Source organism: Sardina pilchardus, chromosome 12 (assembly GCF_963854185.1).
Source record: "Sardina pilchardus chromosome 12, fSarPil1.1, whole genome shotgun sequence".
Taxonomy (NCBI): domain Eukaryota; kingdom Metazoa; phylum Chordata; class Actinopteri; order Clupeiformes; family Clupeidae; genus Sardina; species Sardina pilchardus.
In genome coordinates this window covers 27,209,287-27,216,786 of record NC_085005.1, presented here as the reverse complement: position 1 = coordinate 27,216,786, position 7,500 = coordinate 27,209,287, and the positions used below count along the sequence as shown (strand labels likewise).

The following is a 7,500-nucleotide window of genomic DNA, read 5'->3' as shown; positions in this document are numbered from 1 at the left end:
AACAGCAACACGGCCCATTCAAAGTGAATGCAGAGAATCCATGAGAGATAAACAGAGTATGGAAGAGAGAAGGAAGAGTATGTTGTTATTACATAAACAAAAAGTTAAATTAAACTATGTTTATGTTCATATTTAATGAATAGCAGTTACAATAGCCCAATTAAAGGCCCAGGTTTGAAACCTTGAAACCAACATTCAAATAATTTTGAAACAAAAAGTGTCTGCTAAATCCCACTCACTGCATTTGATAACAAAAGTTGAAATTGATCAGATTTTTTGATATCATCTCACCTGCCTGTATTTCAATGACGCTTACCAAGATACATGTATGCAGTTCTAAAATGGTTAGAGGGTGCTCGAGGCCTGTCTGGTTAGACCTAAGTAGATGCACAGACACCCCCATCAGCTCTAAAATAGATATAATACAAATACTGGCACAGACCCACCACAGCAAGTCTAAAGTCAGCTGTTGCCAATACAGACTGGTGTATCCCCCTGAACACCAGTGGACGACAAAAGGTAACAAGTACCTTGTGCTGCTGGTGTTCCTCGGTGAGTCTGGCATGCAGCCTTCGCACCATCACCTGCCTCTTCCACTCTGGAATAGGTCTCCCCTCGGCATCGTGGGTCGGCACCAGGGTGTCCACATCCACCAGAACAGCGCCCTCTGCAGGGCACAGCAGGAGTGCATGCTCTGCTTTCTGGCAACATACAGTAAGTAACATTTTATTTATCATATTTAAAGCACATTTGTCTAAACTCGGCCAAAGAAATGCACATCTGTGTGTGTTTCTGTCCACTGTGTTATACAAATTAAGAAAAGCCTGATCAAGAGAAGACTTCAGACTTCTGTCCGGTGCAATGTTTAATATAGAACTGCAACAAATGTGAATAAACTGTTTCCATCCATTTGAATCACATTGCCCTACCTACAGGTATGTGAATTAATGGTTATCCCTCCCAACCCTCTCTTCTATGAACATTAGAAGATTGAATGCAAATTTCAAGCGTTTCCAATTTCTGTCAAATGTCCAGGCTTTAGTTTAGAAACTCAAATCCAGGCCCATTGTTTCTCTGGCATGCCACTACACCCTAATGTCACAGTGTGTGTGTGTGGTGACTGAGTAGTGGATGTGTAATCCCACACTGTGTGTGATGATTGCGCGTATGGCTCCTTACCGTCTGTCCAGTGAAGACGGCTGTGATGCCAGCATGTCTCAAGGACCTCAGAGCTCGTATGTGTGGAGGGACATTACTGTCCTCCTCCGATATGTGAGTAAGTGGAGGGGCATCACTGTCCTCATCTGGGGCCTTTGGCATGTTGAAGGATGTCGCCACTAGAGGGGGCAAGCATGGTAAGAGAGTGTTACAGTATTACGACATCAGGGAGAGGATGGTCATCTCCACGTTATGATAACTTCACAGAAGTGCTGTTTTTATTGCAGGAACTCAAACTTAGTTTTACTGGGCCGGCCAATTTAATGCATTTCCTAGACGAACTGCCCCGTAACGCAACATTCCGACTTTCCCTGAAAATTTCATCGAAATCCATCCATTACTTTTTGAGTTATCTTGCTGTCTGTTATCTTGCTAACAAACAGACAAACAGACAGACAGACAGACAGACAGACAGACAGACAGACAAACAAACAGACAAACAAACGCCGGTCCCCGATAAAAACATAACCTCCTTGGCAGAGGTAATTAAGCGCTACACAATTGTAGTCAGACAGTTGCATGCAGGATGTATGTTACAGTATGTTGATGATGTGACGATGTCACAGCAAGGCTGTCATTGCATCGTGGCAGGCAGGCGAACTTACCTGTGGAGGCCAGGTGCATGTGCTGCAGAGATGCTACGGTCGACCGGGCAGTTGCCGTGGTGATGGCTGAAGTCGAGATGGAGAGCGGTGCCAACATGGTGACATCTAAAGATGGTAAAGGAAGGGGCGTAGTCATGGGAACGGATGCGGGAGGGGGCGGGGAGCGTGGCTGGGGAGGCACCTCCTTCACCGGCTGCTGGGGGAAAAGAATAGACGGAGCTTATTTGGGAAGGATTTCCAAGAAGATTTTAGAGTGTCTGTGGACATTTTTGTCCATTCATTCAGAGTTTGTGAGGTCATTTGTGGCCAATGAAGTCCTTCTTCACCAGACTTGACCAAAGTTGTCTTTAAAGACCTTGCTTTGTTGGAACCAAAAAGGGCTTTGAACTTTTCCCAAAACGTTGAAAGCATGTAATTGTGCAAAATGTCTCGGTCTTAACCAACCAACTTACCACCCACAGAAATACTGAGTTAGCTCCGCCATCTTGGATACTTTCTTTTTTTGGAGTTCGTTTTTGAGCTGGAAGGATCAGCCAAGTCTGTATGACCATTGGAAATATGGTACCTAACTGGCTTGTTTGTGAAAATATAGGCTGGAGTGAATGAATATTGGATGCCATTTTTAAAGATGGTGGCACCCCATTGAGTTCAACCCATTTTTGGTTGAATTAGCTAGCCTAGCATTGACCCTTGATAGATGTAATGCATAATGTGACCAGCAGAGGGATTTACCTAGTTATGGGACTAGTGGTGCATGTTAGTGGATAGAGAGTAGCTACAGGCTAGGTTCATGTGATGATGTTCGTTCTGACAATAAAGTTTGAGCACAAGCTCATTATGGATTAAACACGGTGTCATTATTTAGACACGAATAACACATGTGGAGCACCAGTGGGTGATGGTGTAATGGGGTCACCTTGTTGCCCTCCATGTTTGATCTGGAGGTCCTGAGGAAGCTGAAAGGTGGTGATGATCAGTCTGAGACTCAATCTCTGTGGTCCTGAGTGTTCGGAGGACCAGGACTTCCACCGAGTCACACTGAGGTCTTGCGTGGTCCTGGTCTGGAGTTAAGGAGATCTTCAGTTGTTTTTGATCTGGTGATACTCACACACTCACACACCAACAAATCCACTGTGAAGCACACACTGTAGATATTTCCTACTTTAACCAATTCTCAGTCTAGCTTGCTATAAAACACCACATTGTGTTCCCTAATCTAGCTAACCAGTTTAAATATGTGTACACATAAACAATTCAAATTTTTGCTTTATGAAAAAAGGTGCATAATGAAGTTAAGAAACAAAAATGTTGAATGGCAAAGCTCTCTTGGCTGACTTTATTGTCTATGTCTTTCTATTGTTGTGAAGGTATTCTTGTTTTACTGTCTTTGCTGTCCTAAAATAAGTAACCGACAAAACAAACACATTCCACTTCTCAAACAAAGATGATGGTTTGAAGCGTAAATTGTGATGAACTGAAATCACACATTTCATATCTCAGAAATTAAGATGGATTGGAGTACTTCACATGATTCTTCAGTACGCTTTAGAATAACAGTAAAATGTTGTAGTGAACAGTCTCTCACATTAGCCATAGTTTTACACATCTCTCCCTCCCTCCAGCACAGTTCTTTTGTTATCTGTATTTTGTTTCTGTTCTGTTCTGTCACCATGAACAATGGCTATACTACACACACACACACGCACACACACACACACACACACACACACACACACACACACACAGACCTCTGCGGTTACATTAAATAAGCAAACATAAAGTTTAAAAGTTCTATCTGATCAAATTATGAAATAAATATAAAAAGAAATAAAGAGCAAGACACAGGTTAAGTGAAATTCAGCAGTGGGAACATGGCTCACGGCTACAACACTAAAAAATACACTCCACACAACACCATGATAAACTCCAGTGAGTCCGGTCCACTCACCGGTCCACTCACCGGTCCACTCACCGCAACCAGTCTAGAGGTGCTGAGGAGGCTGAGAGAGATGGTGTCCTGAGATGTTGGGGTCCTGAGGAAGGAAGGGCTCCCTTATGGAGATGAGATGTTTGAGATGTAAATCCAGCTGGAGGAGATGCTGCAGTGAAGGCTGTGCGTGTGTGTGTGTGTGTGCGTGTGTGTGTGCGTGTGCGTGTGCGTGTGCGTGTGCGTGTGTGTGTGTGTGTGTGTGTGTGTGTGTGTGTGTCTGTGTGTGTGTCTGTGTGAGTGTGAGTGTGAGTGTGAGTGTGTGCATGCATGTGTGCATGTGAGTGTATTTGCCGGTCACTGCTACTGGTCAGCTGTCTGGACAACATGGCCCTATGGGGTAGTGTGAATGTATGTGTGTTTGTGTGTGTGTGTGTGTGTGTGTGTGTGTGTGTGTGTGTGTGTGTGTGAATTATTAAGACAGGGATTAGATGTCTGGAAGGGCTCTCACACCAGAGTACAGTACAGGGGAGGACATGGCTCTCTCTCACTCTCTCCCTGTATGTCTGTCAGTGTGTGTGTGTGTGTGTGTGTGTGTGTGTGTGTGTGTGTGTGTGTGTGTGTGTGTGTGTGTGTGTGTGTGTGTGTGTGTGTGTGAGTGTGTTAAAGAGAGAGTGAGAGAGATAGAGAGAGAGAGCAGACACATTGTCTATGGATAATATGCAGGTAAGAACAGAATCTGTAAGTGTCAAAGAAGGGTGGTATGACGGTGGTCCAATCAAAACATTGACTTGGATTGATATTGCTCATATTGTCATTTGAAACGAGTTAGCAGCTTGCCATAGAGAATGTGGAGAATATTGATAAATAAATCACATGGAAATTACAGACAACACTTGGGTCATGTATCCACATATTATGCATGTCTGCTGCCAGTTGGGCATCTGATAACCCCATATAAAACTGATGAATTTGATCCATACAGATTGCACAATATTAATATTACAGTTTACCAAACATTCTCCAATAATTTGTGATTGGCATGAATTGACATGAGCAAATCCAGGTGATTTTCTGAGCAGGTACAATGACTTACTTCCTTGGATGTAAATGTATTTGTAAAGCATTTTCTTCATGCTATATCAATTATGTTAAAATACACAACATTTGATCAAATTTAACCATGAAACTATACACTCAAGCAGAATACACACACGTGTGAACAGCACATTTTACCTCGCACTGCATAACTCAAACTCATGCTAGTACTAAAGCAGTTTGTGTGTGTGTGTGTGTGTGTGGCGGGGGGGGGGGGGTCTAATAGTCTAATTAGTGTTAGCTGTTAACATTCGATAGCTTAGAGCCCCTTCTGCATGTGTGTTTTTTGTATCCGTCTGTGTGTGTGTGTGTGTGTGTGTGTGTGTGTGTGTGTGTGTGTGTGTGTCTGTCTGTGTGTGTGTGTGTGTGTGTGTGTGTGTGTGTCTGTGTGTGTGTGTGTGCGTGTGTGTTTGCATGTGTGCTGATCTGTATCTGGTGTGTGAGAGAGAAAGCGACAGAGAAAAGGGTCTATGGTCTACAGGGGGCTCAGTAACTGATAGTTTCAGTCTACTGTAAGGCCCCTCTTTGTGTTCGTCCATATGCTGATCTGGTTGTGTGTGTGTGTGTGTGTGTGTGTGTGTGTGCGTGTGTGTGTGTGTATGTGTGAGAGAGAGAGAGAGAGACAGAGAGAGTATTTGTGAGGGGGGTCAGTAACTGATAGTCTTAGGCCCCTCAGATTGATTGACTCATCGGCCTCTTAGGCAGCACCACATCTCAGCTTCTAGACTGTGTGTGTGTGTGTGTGTGTGTGTGTGTGTGTGTGTGTGTGTGTGTGTGTGTGTGTGTGTGTGTGTGTTGATCTGTAATGGCTTTTATCAGGTAATGGATACCGCACATATCTGAGTCACGGCTGCATGAGCTTAGAGATATAAGATTTACAGTGCTGTGAAGGTGTGCTTCAATACACACACACACACACACACACACACACACACACACACACACATATACTTACGTACAAATTAACACACACACACATACTCACACACACACACACACATGCCAACACACACACAGCACACACAGCTATGATTGAATCCCTTATAACAGCGCTCAATAATTCATCTTGTATTTGATCCCTGCTGTTTGTTGAGTGAGCGGAAGGCCAGGCGGAAACTGGACACCAAACAGTGCCATTACTGAAGGATTAGTTGGGTCGCCACTTAGGCCAGGAGCACCGCAAGGAAGAACGGAGCTCTCCGGGAGGGTCTGCCAAGCCAACACCAGACTCACTGACCGCCAGGACTGACCGGCGGGCTACACCGAGCAGGCAATTGAAGTGTTCCAATCGGCGGCGCATTGAAGAGACCCTATGCAACTTTTTCAGTCATAAAATCGCTTAGAAATCGTTGTTTTGCTTGACTGACCAGTTTTATCGAAAACAGTAATATTTCCTCCCGCCCCCAGTGTCCCTATCCGCTATTGCAACCTTGCAGTTTGTTCAGGAGGCGATCGCATTAACACAGTTTTAGTAGACTTCTAATTCATTTGAATGTGCACACCGTATTGTTGCGTCTGGTTTATCCAGTTTCCTTGATTCTTGTGGAAGCTAATTGTTGCAGCGGATGCTCTGCAAAAGAGGGAAAGAGACGTGAGAGGTCTGAAGAGAAAAGACGTCAGTGCGAGCGCAATAATGAGGAGAGAGGCGTGGCTATTTGTACACAGTTCAGTGCGAGCGCAATAATGAGGAGAGAGGCGTGGCTATTTGTACACAGTTCAGTGCGAGCGCAATAATGAGGAGAGAGGCGTGGCTATTTGTACACAGTTCAGTGCGAGCGCAATAATGAGGAGAGAGGCGTGGCTATTTGTACACAGTTCAGTGCGAGCGCAATAATGAGGAGAGAGGCGTGGCTATTTGTACACAGTTCAGTGCGAGCGCAATAATGAGGAGAGAGGCGTGGCTATTTGTACACAGTTCATTGCGAGCGCAATAATGAGGAGAGAGGCGTGGCTATTTGTACACAGTTCATGTTTATTTTCCATCTGACAGGTGAATATCAGGACATGTTAGATTCCACAGGAGTGATCCTCACTTCAGCATCGCAGCCTCACACACACAGCAGCAGCACCATCATAAGGAGAAGCCTGCGCATACACGTCACAACCAGTGTGTGTGTATGTGTGTGTGTGTGTGTGTGTGTGTGTGTGTGTGTATCTCGTTTTGCGTATGTAACTGTGTGCACGTCTGTTTATTTTCAGATTTGAGTGCATGTTGTATGTCCGTGTGAATACGTGTGTGTGTGTGTGTGTGTGTGTGTGTGTGTGTGTGTGTGTGTGTGCAAAAGCTCCTAGCCCCTTGCCCCTCACGCTGCTGTCTCTCAGGAGAGGGCGTTTCAGGTGCTGCTCCTCTGCTACCAGGCTGGATGGGGCTTTAGTACAGTACAGGATCCATAGAGCCAGTTAGAGTCTACAGCATGCAGGCACACACACAGCGGGCTGTTACTCTCTCATCCGTACACACACACACACACGCACACACACACCTCGTAGAGCAAACACAGGTGTGGACAAGAGGTCACGACGAGGGTCATGAATCAAAGGTTACATCCACGTGAGGGAATATAAAGGTCAAGAAGGGTAATGTATACAATAATATACAGCACTTGCACACACGCACACACACACACACACACACACACACACACACACACA

At 44.8% G+C, this 7,500-nt stretch overlaps 1 protein-coding gene across 7 annotated transcripts in view; it reads right to left on the bottom strand.

Moving 5' to 3' along the window:
• Positions 1 to 6,799: 6,799 nt before the first annotated feature.
• Positions 6,800 to 7,500, bottom strand: part of kif1ab (kinesin family member 1Ab) — a 32,712-nt gene continuing 32,011 nt past the window's right edge. For all 7 annotated transcript variants that reach the window (XM_062550440.1, XM_062550437.1, XM_062550438.1 and 4 more), the window contains one exon: positions 6,800 to 7,500. This exon is cut by the window's right edge and continues 1,860 nt beyond it. The gene's annotated coding sequence lies outside the window, so the exon portion shown is untranslated.